This window comes from Somniosus microcephalus, chromosome 4, assembly GCF_052327205.1.
Source record: "Somniosus microcephalus isolate GS21.2 chromosome 4, FLI_Smic_1.0, whole genome shotgun sequence".
Classification (NCBI taxonomy): Eukaryota; Metazoa; Chordata; class Chondrichthyes; order Squaliformes; family Somniosidae; genus Somniosus; species Somniosus microcephalus.
In genome coordinates this window covers 43,332,747-43,348,496 of record NC_140990.1, presented here as the reverse complement: position 1 = coordinate 43,348,496, position 15,750 = coordinate 43,332,747, and the positions used below count along the sequence as shown (strand labels likewise).

Genomic DNA, 15,750 nt, shown 5'->3' with positions numbered 1-15,750 from the left:
TTCAAAAGTGAGATGAGGAGGAACTACTTCACTCAGAGGGTGGTAGGTCCATGGAATATGCTGCCCCAAAAAGCTGTAGAAGCTACATCATTACATAAATTTAAAACAGAAATAGACAGTTTCCTAGAAGTAAAGGGAATTAAGGGTTACGGGGAGCGGGCCGGAATTTGGACATGAGTCTAGGTTCGGATCGGTCATGGCCCTGTGGGTAGCGGAGCGGGCCCAGGGGCCGTGTAGCCTGATCCTGCTCCTATTTCGTGTGTCTAATTCTGTTAGATTCAGGAGATGGTTCTGTGATAGTAGATTGGCGGTTAGGATCAGATCAGCCATGATCTTATTGAATGGCGGAGCAGGCTCAAGGGGCCGATTGGCCTATTCCTGCTCCTATTTCTTATGTTCTTATGTCCTTATGGAGAATGAAGTAGTTGACTCAGAGACTAGGGTCCTAAATTTAAATAAAGGAAACTACGATGGGACGAGGCGCAATTTGGGTAGGATTGATTGGGGAATGTCACTCAAAGGGTTAACGGTGGACAGGCAATGGCAAACATGCAAAGATCGCATGGATGAACTACAGAATTTGTTCATCCCTGTTTGGCATAAAAATAAAACAAAAAAGGTGACTCAGCCGTGGCTAACAAGGGAAATTAGGGATAGCATAAGATCCAAGGAGAAGACATAAAGATTGGCCAGAAAAAGCAGTAAACCTGAGGATTGGGAGCAGTTTAGGATTCAGCAAAGGAGGGCAAAGGGATTAATTAAGAGGGGGGAAATAGAGTATGAGAGTAAGCTTGCAGGGAACATAAAAACTGACTGTAAAAGCTTTTATAGATATGTGAAGAGAAAAAGATTGGTAAAACCAAACTTAGGTCCCTTGCAGTCAGAATCAGGGGAATTTATAATGGGGAACAAAGAAATGGCAGACCAATTAAATACATACTTTGGTTCTGTCTTCACAAAGGAGGACACAAATAACCTCCCAGAGATGTCGGGGAACATAGGGTCTGATGAAAGGGAGGAACTGAAAGAAATCAGTATTTGTAGGGAAATGGTGTTAGGGAAATTGACGGAATTGAAGGCCGATAAATCCCCAGGGCCTGATAATCTACATCCTAGGGTACTTAAGGAAGTGGCCCTGGAAATAGTAGATGCATTGCTGATCATCTTCCAACATTCGATGGAATCTGCAACAGTACCCATGGATTGGAGGGTAGCTAATGTTACCCCACTATTCAAAAAAGGTGGTAGAGGGAAAACGGGGAATTACAGACCGGTAAGCCTGACATCGGTAGTGGGGAAAATGTTAGAGTCCATTATGAAAGATGTAATAGCAGAGCACTTGGAAAACAGTGATAGGATCAGACAAAGTCAACATGGATTAACAAAAGGTCAATCGTGCTTGACTAATCTACTGGAATTTTTTGAGGATGTAACTGGTATAATAGATAAGGGAGAACCAGTGGATGTGGTGTATTTGGACTTTCAAAAGGTTTTCGATAAGGTCCCGCATAAGAGATTAGCGTGTAAAGTTAAGGCACATGGGATTGGGAGCAACGTATTGACTTGGATAGAGAACTGGTTGGCAGACAGAAAGCAAAGAGTTGGAATAGAAACATAGAAGATAGGAGCAGGAGTAGGCCATTCGGCCTCTCGAGCCTGCTCCGCCATTCAATGCGATCATGGCTGATCATCCAAATTCAGTACCTGGTCCCTGCTTTCTCCCCATACCCTTTGATCCCTTTAGACTTAAGAAATATATCCAACTCCTTCTTGAATTTATTTAATGTATTGGCCTCTACTGCCTTCTGTGGTAGAGAATTCCACAGGTTCACCACTCTCTGGGTGAAGAAATTCCTCCTAATTTCTGTCCTAAATGGCCTACCCCTTATCCTTAGACTGTGACCCCTGGTTCTGGACTCCCCGACCATCGGGAACATCTTCCAGCATCTAGTCTGTCCAGTCCTGTCAAAATTTTATAAGTTTCAATGAGATCCCCTCTCATTCTTCTGAACTCCAGCGAGTATAAGCCCAATCGACCCAATCTCTCCTCATACGTCATTCCTGCCATCCCAGGTATCAGCCTGGTGAATCTTCGCTGAATTCCTTCCTTGGCAAAAACATCCTTCCTCAGATAAGGCGACCAAAACTGCACACAATACTCAAGATGTGGCCTCACCAAGGCCCTGTATAACTGCAGCAAGACATCTTTATTCCTGTACTCGAACCCTCTCGCTACGAAGGCCAACATACCATTTGCCTTCTTAACCGCCTGCTGCACCTGCATGCATACCTTCAGCGACTGGTGCACAAGGACACCCAGGTCTCGTTGCACTTCCCCTTCTCCCAATCTATTGTCATTCAGATAATCTGCCGCCTTGTTTTTGACACCAAAGTGGATAACCTCGCATTTATCCACGTTATATTGCATCTGCCATGCTTCTGCCCAATCACCCAACCTGTCCAAATCACACTGGAGTTTCTCATCCTCCTCCTCACAGCACACACGCCCACCCAGCTTTGTGTTGTCTGCAACTTTGAGACATTGCATCTAGTTCCCTCGTCCAGATCATTAATATATATTGTGAATAGCTGGGGTCCAAGGACCGATCCCTGCGGTACCCCACTAGTCACTGCCTGCCACTCTGAAAAAGAGCCGTTTATTCCTCAAGCCTGCTCTGCCATTCAATAAGATCATGGCTGATCGTCGACCTCAACTTGACTTTCATGCCCGATCTCCATATCCCTGAGGGACATCAGTGAACCAGTTGGGATTTTACGACAATCCGGCAGCTTTCATCATTACTTTTTTTCTGGTACCGGCCCCACAAATTCCCAGATTCATTGAGCTCAATTTCACAACCTGTCTTTGTGTTTTTGTGGGTTTTCTCTCACGCTCCCTTTTTCTTTTATATTCATTTTACAGGGTATTCGAAGGGCAGGATTTGTAGACGGGAAATTTTAACTCGAACATCACATCAGATCTGACAGAGCCACTCTATTCATCAGGACCTGAATATTATTAAACATAACATGGAAGTAAAAAGCACAGTTCACAGTGGGGAGAAACCGTACACGTGTTCTGTGTGTGGACGAGGATTCAGTCGATCCTCTGGCCTGGCGAAACACAAGCGCAGTCACACCGGGGAGAAACCCTGGAAATGTGGGGACTGTGGGAAAGGATTTGATTACCCGTATCAGCTGGAAACTCATCGACGCAGTCACACCGGGGAGAGACCGTTCACCTGCTCTGTGTGTGGGATTGGATTCACTCAGTCAAGTGACCTGCTGACACACCAGCGAGTTCACAATGGGGAGAGGCCGTTCACCTGCTCCGTGTGTGGGAAGGGATTCACTCAGTCATCCCAGCTACTGAGACACCAACTTGTTCACACAAACATGAGACCTTTTAAATGTTCTAACTGTGAGAAAAGCTTTAAAAGCAAAAGGGATCTGCTGACACACCAGCGAATTCATTCTGGGGAGAGGCCGTTCACCTGCTCTGAGTGTGGAAAAGGATTCACAAATTCAACCACCTTTCTGACACACCAGCGAGTTCACACTGGGGAGAGGCCATTCACCTGTTCCGTGTGTGGGAAGGGATTCACAAATTCATCCCACCTACTGAGACACCAACGAGTTCACACCGGGGAGAGACCGTTCACCTGCTCAGTGTGTGGGAAGGGTTTCACTCAGAACTCCAGCCTGCTGACACACCAGCGAGTTCACACTGGGGAGAGGCTGTTCACCTGCTCAGTGTGTGGCAAGGGATTCACTCAGAACTGCAGCCTGATGGCACACCAGCGAGTTCACTCTAAGGAGAGGCCGTTCACCTGCTCAGTGTGTGGGAAGGGATTCATTCAGAGCTCCATCCTGCTGAGACACCAGCGCACTCACACTGGGGAGAGGCCAGTCACCTGCTCCGTGTGTGGGAAGGGATTCACTCGGTCATACAACCTGCTGACACACCAGCGAGTTCACAAGGGACTCCAGGGGTTGGATTCTGCTGTTATTGCTGCTGTTAATCACATCCAGGACTGAATCATGTTCACTCTTAACAGTTGGGTTCTCTCCTGCTGTGGAACTCCAGCACTGACCCTGCTGAAGGTTGTAGGCTCAGGGAGTGGGGCCTCCAGGAGTGGACGGTAAGAAAGCTGGGTTTCGGTATCTGACAAATATATGGCGAGGAACCAGAGGAATCCTTACTGAGGAAATGACTGGGGTTTTACCGGCCAGCGTAGGTCTAGGGGTGAATGATGCCTGACTCCCTGAACTGTCTTACATTGAACCCAGCTGAGATCAAGATGAATTCAGTTTACAGGAGAATAGAGAGAAATATCACCCACAGTTGAGGGAGACAAAAGCAGCCATTAGAGAAGCTCAGAGATCTTTGGAAAAGAAGATGGTGCTCAATTGTGGTAATAATGGCAAAATCATTTCCAGCTCCGTCAGGAGGCAGAATCCCGTTAAAGATGGTTTCGGGCAGGGATGGGCAATGATTTGGGCTGGAGGGCCACTTAACAAGTTGTGGTGAGCTGTTGAGGGCCGCACACCAATGTTGCCCCTAAGGTGCGCGGCTGCACGGTGGCGCAGCAATGGCGAGGTCCTGCGCAGGCCGCTCACCAGCTCCAGCCGCTGGGAGAGAAACCGCGCAGCACATTTAAAGGGACCACGCACGTTGGTGAGAGCAAAGTGTTCAATTGGTGAATCGGAAACAGTCCGACTCTTAATGTTGAGCATCGCACCACTTCTACCCTCCCAATAATTTATCAACATAAATTCAGATAGTCCTCAGATACTATCTTAAATACACAGAATGTGGTGTAAGATAGTAAAATCTGCCGTTACTAAATGAATGAAATGAGTGATCGATGGATTATATGTTAGGCTGAAAGTCCACGTGGCTGTTTGGCCAAGCGGCTCGAGTCTTTTGAAGCACAAGTAGCTCTTTGTGGACACTGTTTCTGCTTCAAAAAACTGAAGGACATCAGAAGTCATTAACGGAGATGGGCACAGCATGCCAGCTCAACAAATGGCACCAAAGAATGGTGGGATGTGGGTTTATGCTCATTCTCCCTCACACTGCAAATCCTTAATCTCCACTGGACTGTCGGGAAGAAAGAGGGGGTCAACAGAAAGTGAGCGTGTCCCCACAAGGAAGTCCATTTGGAGGGTGAGACCCCACGGGTCACAGTAGAACAGCAGGGTCAGAGCAAGCTGCCCACCTGTTCCCTCAGCTGAGAATGCTTTGGTTGTGTGCAGGGACCTAAAGAGAAAAAAACACACAACAAAAAGTAAAAGGCAAAAGAAAACTTCAAAGGATTTGCTTAAAGTAAGAAAATACTATATTTGTAAAATAACTGCAGGTAGTTCTTTGGCTAAACTCTTACTTAGTCAAACAATCATATTCCAATAAGTGATATTGCAGCTTGCTGTTGATGATAATTAGAGATGTACTTTGTAGATAAATAGTGTACGAGGTTAAAAAGCAGAAAGCTTCCCATTTGGGGATTCGTGTTGCTGCGGAACTGCTCAGGCTGTTTCCATCGTTATTTTATTGTCCTTTTGGCCATTTTTAGCAGTTGTCCTTCTAGTTCAGATATGCTGGGGGTAATTTGAACCTCCCCCACCTGACGGGATTGAATTTCCTGCTCATTTTACACCTTCCCCGATTTTGCTCTCCAATGATTTCAGTCGAAAGTGAAATCGGGCGGGTGTAAAACAAGTGGCCGATCTGATCGCATTAGTTTCCCGCCGGGTGCGTGAGGTTAAAATCACCCCCTGCTGTTTCCAAACACAACCCAAGCAAATTTCTCCAAATATTTATCACCATCCAGTCTGGTCCTCTGCATTGAAAACTCTTGGAACATCTCGGATTTGTGGAACATCTCGGATTTGTGAAACATTGAGGTTGATTTTATTGGAAATATCAAATTCAGCTCTGATTTGCAAACCTTTATTATCGCAATGCTCTCGCCATTGAGATGCATCAGTCAGCTGAATAAGGTAGATTTGATATTTTCAGTAAATACAGGGTTCAGTTTCATATTTCCAAATATGATTGGCTTCCCAAGTCCATTAAACACCACAGATCAGATCATTCAGTCAGGCTCATTTTTAAAGAAAGGCTCAATTGCAACTGGCACATGGGCAAGAATGGAATGTCGATCCTTCTCTTGCAGCTGATCGGGGATCTTGGATGTGTTTGACGTTGCTGAGATTGCTGAGCTTAGACTTCTTGGGGCTGATTTTCACTCTGGGTGGACATCGGGTGAGCGGTGCGATGGTGCTGCCTGTCCAATGTCCTCGGTGAGAGGACCCAGCCATTTTGATGGCCGGGCCTCATCTGTGCAATATCCAGCTCCAACTGCTAAACCAGGGCTGACAGGGAGCTTGCAGGTCGGAGGGCGGGGGGTGGGTGAAACTGGAAATCTGCCGGCTCCTCCATGGAACAGAGCCAGACACATTGATGCAGCAAACGGCAGATTCCATTTGCCCACCTCTGTTTGTGGTTGTGAGTCCCCTGCTGCCTCGGAGACAATGACCCGCCTCCTGATGTTACGTGGGCTGGGTCACGTCCTACAAACCTGCTTGAGTTTTTTGAAGAAAATTTAACCCTTTTACACCGATATCATTCTGGTGAATCTGCGCCGCGACCCCTCTCCAAGGCCAGTATATCCTTCCTGAGGTGCGGTGCCCAGATCTGAACGCAATACTCCAGATGGGTTCTAACCAGGGCTCTACAGCTCCCAGCTGCTGAGACACCAGCGAGTTCACACTGGGGAGAGGTCGTTCACCTGCTCCGTGTGTGGGAAGGGATTCACTCGGCACTCCAGTCTGCTGAGACACCAGCGAGTTCACGCTGTGGAGAGGCCATTCACCTGCTCCGTGTGTGGGAAGGGATTCACTCGTTGATCTCACCTGCTGAGACACCAGCGAGTTTACAAGTGACTGCAGGGGTTGGATTCTGCTGTTATTGCTGCTGTTAATCACATCCAGGACTGAACCATGTTCATTCTGACAGTTGGGGTTTGTTTCTGCTGATGTTAGTAACCCCTCTAATTGGGTTGGAGTTTAACTTTCTGGAAATAAGTCAAATAAATCTGCTTTGTTTCAAACACACTTTGTATCGAGTCCTTGACCTCTCTAAGATAAGAGGAGACTAATTGATATTCTGTTACCGACTGTTCCATTTTGGGCCTTTTCTCCTTTGTTAAAGAAAGACTTGTATTCATACAGCACCTTTCACCACTTCAGGACATCCCAAAGCGCTTTACAGCCAATGAAGTACTTTTGAAGAGCAGTCACTGTTGTAATGTAGGAAATGCAGCAGCCAATTTGCTCACAGCAAGGTCCCACAGACAGCACTGTGATAATGACCAGATGATCTGTTTGTGATGTTGGTTCAGGGAGAAATGTTGGCCAGGACTCCAGGGAGAACTCCCCTGCTCTTCAAAATAACATCATGGGATCTTTTATAAAAACAGAAAATACTGGAAATACTCAGCAGGTCAGGCAGCATCTGTGGGGAGAGAAACAGAGTTAACGTTTCAGGTCGATGACCCCAGTTCTGACGAAAGGTCATCGACCTGAAACGTTAACTCTGTTTCTCTCTTCACAGATGCTGCCTGACCTGCCGAGTATTTCTAGCATTTTCTGTTTTTATTTCAGATTTCCAGCATCTGCAGTATTTTGATTTATATCCGATCTTTTACGTCCACTTGAGAGGGCAGATGGGGCCTCGCTTGAACGTCTCATCCGAAGACGGCTCCTCTTTCAGTGCCATGCTCTCTCAGTACAGCATTGGAGTGTCAGCCTAGATTTTGTTCTCAAGTCTCTGGAGGTGGACTTGATCCCACAACCTCCTGACTCAGAGACGAGTGAGAGAGAGCGTGCTCCCACTGAGCCACGACTAACACCTGATCATTACTCTAGATTATTTCAGCTCTCATAGCTTCAGTTACTCTCATGGACAAATCCCAGCTCCCCATACCATCCAGGGTGCCTCTCCTAGCCTTGGTATCTAGGGGAGGTATCGGTAACATGACCCTGTACCTGTCCTGGGAGTGTTTGATGGGACAGTGTAGAGGGAGCTTTACTCTGAATCTAACCCATGCTGTACCTGCCCTGGGACTGTTTGATGGGACAGTGTAGAGGGAACTTTACTCTGTATCTAACCCGTGCTGTACCTGCCCTAGGAGTGTTTGATGGGACAGTGCAGAGGGAGCTTTACTTTGTATCTAACCCGTGCTGTACCTGCCCTGGGAGTGTTTGATGGGACAGTGTAGAGGGAGCTTTACTCTGTATCTAACCCGTGCTGTACCTGCCCTGGGACTGTTTGATGGGACAGTGTAGATCAGGGGTTCTCTGAGGCCCCTCTTGTGTTATAAAAATTCCCCGGACCCCCTGTAACACAACACAAGTATTCATTGTCTGCAAAGCGCTTTGGGACATCCTGAGATCACAGAAGCCTCTCAAAAAAAGCAAGTCTTTCCATTTCAAATCACTATGCTTTACTTTTTGAAATAAATAGTTATTTGGCGATTAAGTGCGGTAATAGTATGTTTTAAACTCCCTCCTCCTTGATTCTCCAATACAAGAGGCCCAGTGACCACACAAGCTGCCTTGTGGCCGCCTTCCTTCCAGCCCACGTGCTCTGCTCACCTGAGCAAAGCCCAGCTCCCAGGCGGAGAGTGCACTGAGAGGCCCTTTATTGCCCCGCCCACCCCGGCAGCCACCAATTGGAGAGCAGGGTGCAGTGGGCGGGGCTGACCTTTGATTGACAGTTTGAACGCCCGCTCGCGGCGCTTTGAATTTCGCCCCAACGATGGACGGCGGGACCTGGGCCAAGCCGATTGGCTGCTGGCCTTTGATTGACGGTTGACGGGACCAATCCCCGGGGCCGCGGGCTGTCCTGCTCAGTGGCGCCGCCTGGTGTGAGGGCGAGCGGCGGTTGGAGCTGCGGGTCCCGCAAACTGCGCCTGCGCACTGCTCCTGTTCTAGTGGGAGAAGGTGTTCAACGGGCTGGGCTCCTGGGATTGGGAATGGCCCCGCCCTCCAATAAACCCCAGCCTGGGTTTGTAGGGGGGAGATGGGGGCAACAGGCTGGATGGAGCTGATGGGAATCTGGATCAACCCAATTGGCAGCGAGCGAGCGAGGGGCGGCTTCCGCAGCCTTGGCCCCATCGCGCCCCACATCTCTTCCCCCGCGGCTGCTCAATGGGAACTGAGCCGGCGCCCGGTGTGAGGGCTGCTTGTGGGAGAAAGAATGAAAGAGGGAGAGAGTTTCTGGGCCCACCCCTTGAAACCTTCTCACGGACCCTGGTTGAGACCCTCTGATCGACAAGAGGCGCTGCAGCAACTCGCCAAGGCTTCTTCGGCAGCACCTCCCAAACCCGCCACCTCCACCACCCAGAGGGATGAGGGCAGCAGGCGCAGGGGAACACCACCACCTCCAAGCTCCCCTCCAAGTCACACACCATCCCGACATGGAAATATATCGCCGATCCTTCATCGTCACTGGGTCAAAATCCTGGAACTCCCTCCCTAACAGCACTGAGGGAGCACCGTCACCACATGGACTGCAGTGGTTCAAGGAGGTGGCTCACCACCACCTTCTCAAGGGCACCAATATCCTCCTGTCTGATATAAACCAACCCCACGGTCACTGACACCAATCTCCTGCTGTCTGATATAAACCAACCCCACAGTCACTGACACCAATCTCCTTAGTCTGATATAAACCAACCCCACAGTGACTGACACCAATCTCCTCCTGTCTGATATAAACCAACCCCACAGTCACTGACACCAATCTCCTTAGTCTGATATAAACCAACCCCACAGTCACTGACACCAATCTCCTCCTGTCTGATATAAAGCAACCCCACAGTCACTGACACCAATCTCCTTAGTCTGATATAAACCAACCCCACAGTCACTGACACCAATCTCCTGCTGTCTGATATAAACCAACCCCACAGTCACTGACACCAATCTCCTCCTGTCTGATATAAACCAACCCCACAGTCACTGACACCAATCTCCTCCTGTCTGATATAAACCAACCCCACAGTCACTGACACCAATCTCCTCCTGTCTGATATAAACCAACCCCACAGTCACTGACACCAATCTCCTCCTGTCTGATATAAACCAACCCCACAGTCACTGACACCAATCTCCTCCTGTCTGATACAAACCAGCCCCACAGGCCCAGAAAGATTAAACTCAGCCCGTTATTTGGATTGGACTTGTCTCCATTCCCGTGCCGAGGGGATTGCTGTACCAGACGGGAGGGGCAACATTTGGGGACTCTCGATTCTCCACCACTTCCCATTCCCCTTCTTTCTGGTGGATAATGGAGGTGCCACTGTGTGTAATGTGCAAGTTGATGCGCCATCAATTACTCAAAAGACTGAGGTTAAGCGAGTAACAACCAGGCTTTTATTAACTAAAGAATGAAGGTCTAGTCTCGAGTGGTCGACCCGTCCAGAGTACTAAGGGACTGGGAGGTAGTCACTTATATACCTGGAATAGTGGGAGGAGTCAGCCGAGGCATGTCCAGACCTGTACCTAGTGGAATACACATACACATACAGACAGGTATAACAGTGGTTTACCACATTCACCCCTTGTTTAAAAATGAGTCCGGCGGGGTGAAGTGTATTTAAAAGTTCGTGTATTGGAGTCTCTCCGGAGGTCTTGTCTGCCGCTGTGATCGACGTGGCGACTGCAGGGGTGGTGGAGCTTCCGGCGTCGCGTCCCGTGTAGGCTGGGGCCCTGGAGTGTAGTCCTCGTGGGTGACGGTCGAAGGCGAGCCGGCTGCTGGGGTTGGATATCGGGTCGTGGGGGGGGGGTGGTAATGGGTAGTGGGTTACAGCGGTCCCCGAGGGTGCGAGGTCTCGTATGGAGACTGTGTCCTCTCGCCCGTCCGGATACGCAATGTAAGCGTACTGGGGGTTGGCGTGGAGGAGGTCGACCCTCTCGACCAGGGGATCCGTTTTATTGGACCTCACGTGTCTTCTCAGTAGTACCGGCCCTGGGGACGTCAGCCATGGCGGTAACGATGTCCCCGATGTGGACTTCCCTGGGAAGACAAACATTTTCTCGTGAGGGGTGGCAGTGCAGAGCAGTGACCGAATCGAGTGGAGCGCATCGGGGAGCACCTCCTGCCAGTGGGAGGTCGGAAGGCCCCTAGACTTTAAGGCTAGTAGGGCGGCCTTCCAAACTGTTGCATTCTCTCTTTCCACCTGTCCGTTCCCCCGGGGGTTGTAACTGGTGGTCCTGCTTGTGGCTATACCCCTAGCGAGCAGGTACTGGCGGAGTTCGTCGCTCATAAACGATGAGCCCCGGTCGCTATGGATATAGCTGGGGAAACCGAACAGGGTGAAGAGGCTGTTCAGAGATTTAATGACTGTGGCACTGGTCATGTCTGAGCAGGGGATAGCGAACGGGAAACGGGAGTACTCGTCAATGATGTTGAGGAAGTACACATTGCGGTCGGAGGAGGGGAGAGGCCCTTTAAAATCGACGCTCAGGCATTCGAAAGGGCGAGTGGCTTTTATCAGGTGGGCTCTGTCTGGTCTATAAAAGTGCGGTTTGCACTCAGCGCAGACTTGGCAGTTCTTGGTCATGGTCCTGACCTCCTCGATGGAGTAAGGCAGGTTGCGGGCCTTGATGAAGTGGAAGAACCTGGTGACCCCCGGGTGGCAGAGGTCATTGTGGAGGGCCCTCAGCCTATCGATCTGCACGCTGGCGCAGGTGCCACGCGATAGGGCATCTGGGGGTTCATTGAGCTTCCCAGGCCGGTACAAGATCTCGTAGTTGTAGGTGGAAAGTTCGATTCTCCACCTCAAGATCTTGTCATTTTTGATTTTGCCCCTCTGCTTGTTGTTGAACATAAAAGCAACTGAACGCTGGTCAGTGAGCAGGGTAAATCGTTTTCCGGCCAGGTAGTGCCTCCAATGACGCACAGCCTCCACAATAGCCTGGGCCTCCTTCTCGACCGCGGAGTGTCTGGTCTCCGGGCCCTGGAGGGTTCGTGAGAAGAATGCCACAGGTCTCCCCGCCTGATTAAGGGTGGCGGCCAGAGCGAAGTCGGACGCATCGCTTTCCACCTGGAAGGGGATGAATTCGTCCACTGCGTGCATGGTAGCTTTGGCAATGTCCTCCTTGATACGGTGGAAGGCCAAGCGGGCCTCTGCCATCAGGGGAAAAGAGGTGGATTTGATCAGCGGATGGGCTTTGTCTGCATAGTAGGGGACCCACTGAGCGTAGGAGGAAAAAAACCCTAGGCACCTCTTCAGGGCTTTTAGGCAGTGGGGCAGTGGGAGTTCCATAAGGGGACGCATACGGTCCGGGTCGGGACCGATGACCCCGTGTTCCACAACACAGCCAAGGATGGCGAGGCGGTCTGTGCGGAATATGCACTTCTCTTTGTTATATGTCAGGTTCAGGAGTTGGGCGGTGCGGAGGAATTTCTCGAGGTTTGCGTCATGGTCCTGCAAGTCATGGCCGCAGATGGTCACATTGTCTAGGTAAGGGAAAGTGGCCTGCAGCGCGTTTTGATCGACCATCCGGTCCATCTCCCTTTGGAAGACGGAGACCCCGTTGGTAACGCCGAAGGGAACCCTAAGGAAGTGATAGAGGCGGCCGTTTGCCTCAAAAGCAGTATACTGGCGGTCTTCAGGGCGGATGGGGAGCTGGTGGTACGCTGATTTCAGGTCAATGGTCGAAAAGACGCGGTACTGCGCGATCTGGTTGACCATATCAGCTATGCGGGGGAGTGGGTAGGCGTCCAGCAGGGTGTAGCGCTTTATTGTTTGGCTGTAGTCGATGACCAGGCGTTGTTTCTCGCCGGTCTAAACGACCACAACCTGGGCTCGCCAGGGGCTGGAGCTGCCCTCAATAATCCCCTCCTTCAGGAGCCGCTCCACTTTGGTTTTGATGAAAACCCTGTCCCCGGCACTGTATCGCCTGCTCTTTGTGGCGATGGGCTTACAGTCGGGGGTGAGGTTAGAAAACAGTGGGGGGGGTGGGACTCTGAGTGTGGAGAGGTTGCATCTGGTGCGCGGCGGGCAATTTGGAGGCTGCTGGCTGCGGACTGTGAGTGGGGGGAGGGGGCCACCGTACGCCATCGTAAAGCTTTTGAGGTGGCACTGGAAATCCAACCCCAGTAGGACGGCAGCGCAGAGGTCGGGCAGGACCAGGAGTTTAAAATTATTGAACAGATTGAAAAAATCGTACAGATGGGCCAAAAACAGCACGGAAAAATACCAGAAAGCAATTAGCAATCAATCAACTCAAGCTCTCTTGGACATCTTTCTGGATAATATATACACTCACAATAAAGAAGGCGTAAACCGGGCAGTGAATAACCTAAATAATATTTTTGATAATTTGGCAACAAGGTCAAACTTGAAAGCTCGCAAGAACAAACCCAAAACAAAAAACTATGAAAAATGGTTTGACCCAGATTGCCATAACATGAGGAAAAAACTTAGAAAAATATCAAACCAAAAACACAGACAGCTAGAAAACGAGGAATTACGCCTTACTTATTGTCAGACACTAACACAATACAGAAACACACTCAGAACCAAAAAAGAGCAGTATATTAAGAATACACTCAGCTCCATTGAGGAATCCATTGATTCCAATTGTTTCTGGGACAACTGGAATACATTACACAAAAAACAACACGACGAATTGGCCATTCAAAATGGACACACATGGGAAAACTACTTTGAAAAATTATACCAGAAAAACACACTAAGGCCAGAGCAACACCAAATATGCAAAAAACTGGAAAAGCTCGAAATGGCCATAAAAGATAACCAAAACCCGCTAGACTCCATAATAACAGAAAAAGAACTATTTGAAAAACGCAAGGACCTGCGACCAGGAAAAGCTTGCGGTGCAGACGGCATACTAAGCGAGATGATTAAACACACAGACGACAAAATGAAACTGGCTATCCTAAAACTCTTCAACTTGGTTCTGAGTGTCGGTTACTTCCCTGATATCTGGAACAAAGGACTCATAACGCCCATATACAAAAGTGGGGACAAAGTCGACCCAAATAACTATCGAGGCATCTGTGTAAACAGTAAGCTGGGGAAGGTATTCTGTAGTATCATAAACAAAAGACTTATAAATTTCCTTGAGGAGCACAAAGTCTTGAGTAAAAGCCAAATTGGATTCCTACCAAACTATAGAACATCAGATCATATCTTCACCCTACAGACCCTAATTGACAAACATGTTCATCAAACCAAAAGCAAAATCTACGCATGCTTTATAGATTTCCAGAAGGCTTTCGATTCCATCTGGCACGACGGTCTATTCCTGAAACTTATCGAAAGCAGGGTAGGGGGAAAAACATATGATGTAATTAAATCAATGTATACAAACAACAAATGTGCAGTTAAAATTGGAGACAAACAAACAAAATACTTCCCACAGGGGCGGGGGGTGACGCAGGGCTCGCCCATCTCACTGACACTCTTTAATATTTACATAAATGAATTGGCAAAACTACTTGAACAATCTACAGCACCCGGCCTCACCCTATATGAATCCAAGGTTAAATTCCTCCTCTATGCAGATTACCTAGTTCTGCTGTCACCAGCTAAGGAGGGTCTACAGCAGAACCTGGATCTGCTGGAGTCGTTCTGCCAGACCTGGGCCCTGACAATAAATCCCCAAAAAACCAAATTCCTTGTGTTCCAGCAAAGATCCAGACATCAGGGACCCAAAATAAATTTCACACTAGGAACAACCAAAATTGAACAAACCACTAACTATACATACCTGGGCTTAAAAATGAGTTCTACGGGAAATTTTCATCTGGCTGTGAATGAAATGAAAGAGAAAGCAAGAAGGGCTTTCTATGCCATTAAAAAATCAATCCAAATAGAAATCCCAATTAGCATTTGGCTCAAAATGTTTAAATCAGTAATTGAACCAATTGCACTCTATGGCAGTGAGGTGTGGGGACCGCTAACACAACAAGAATTTGCAAAATGGGACAAACACCCAATTGAGATCCTACATGCAGAATTCTGTAAAAGTATCCTCCGGACTCAAAGGAAAACCGTAAACAATGCATGCAGGGCAGAACTAGGCCAATATCCATTAATAATCACTATCCAAAAAAGAGCCACCAAATTTTGGAAACACCTAGAAATGAGCAACCCCCAATGTTATCATTACGAAGCCCTGAAATGCCAAGAGAGGACCATAAAGAAGAATACCCTCAGTCAACTAGTCCTGGGACTCAGTGAAGTAACTACTAACACTACTAACAATAACCAGCCCCAGGACAGTGACAGCGTAACACAAAGAATTCGACCCAACACAATCGTCGCTAAGCAAAAGGAAAAATATCTGTCATATTGGGCAGAAACAACAAAAACCCAAAGCAAACTCAATTGCTACTTGGCCCTAAACAGACAATACAACATGGTTGATTACCTGACCACGGTAATGGATAGCAAACTGAGAAAAACCTTGACAATGTACAGACTTAGTGAACATAGCCTGGCGATCGAAAAAGGTAGACACAGGCAGACCCGGCTACCAAGAGAGGACAGGATATGCTCTCACTGCAGTCAGGGAGTGGTGGAGACAGAGATGCACTTCCTCACAACTTGTAGAAAATATCAGGGCATAAGGAAGAATTTCTACCCAAAATTCACAAAAATATGCCCGGAATTCAGAAATTTGAATGACGACCAAAAACTCCCGTAC

At 48.5% G+C, this 15,750-nt stretch overlaps 2 pseudogenes; one reads left to right on the top strand and one right to left on the bottom strand.

The window, feature by feature from the left end:
• LOC147118750 (uncharacterized) overlaps positions 1–6,835 on the top strand; it is a 32,913-nt pseudogene extending 26,078 nt beyond the window's left edge.
• The window catches only part of LOC147118749 (uncharacterized), a 72,929-nt pseudogene that overhangs the window by 40,466 nt on the left and 16,713 nt on the right, over positions 1–15,750 (bottom strand).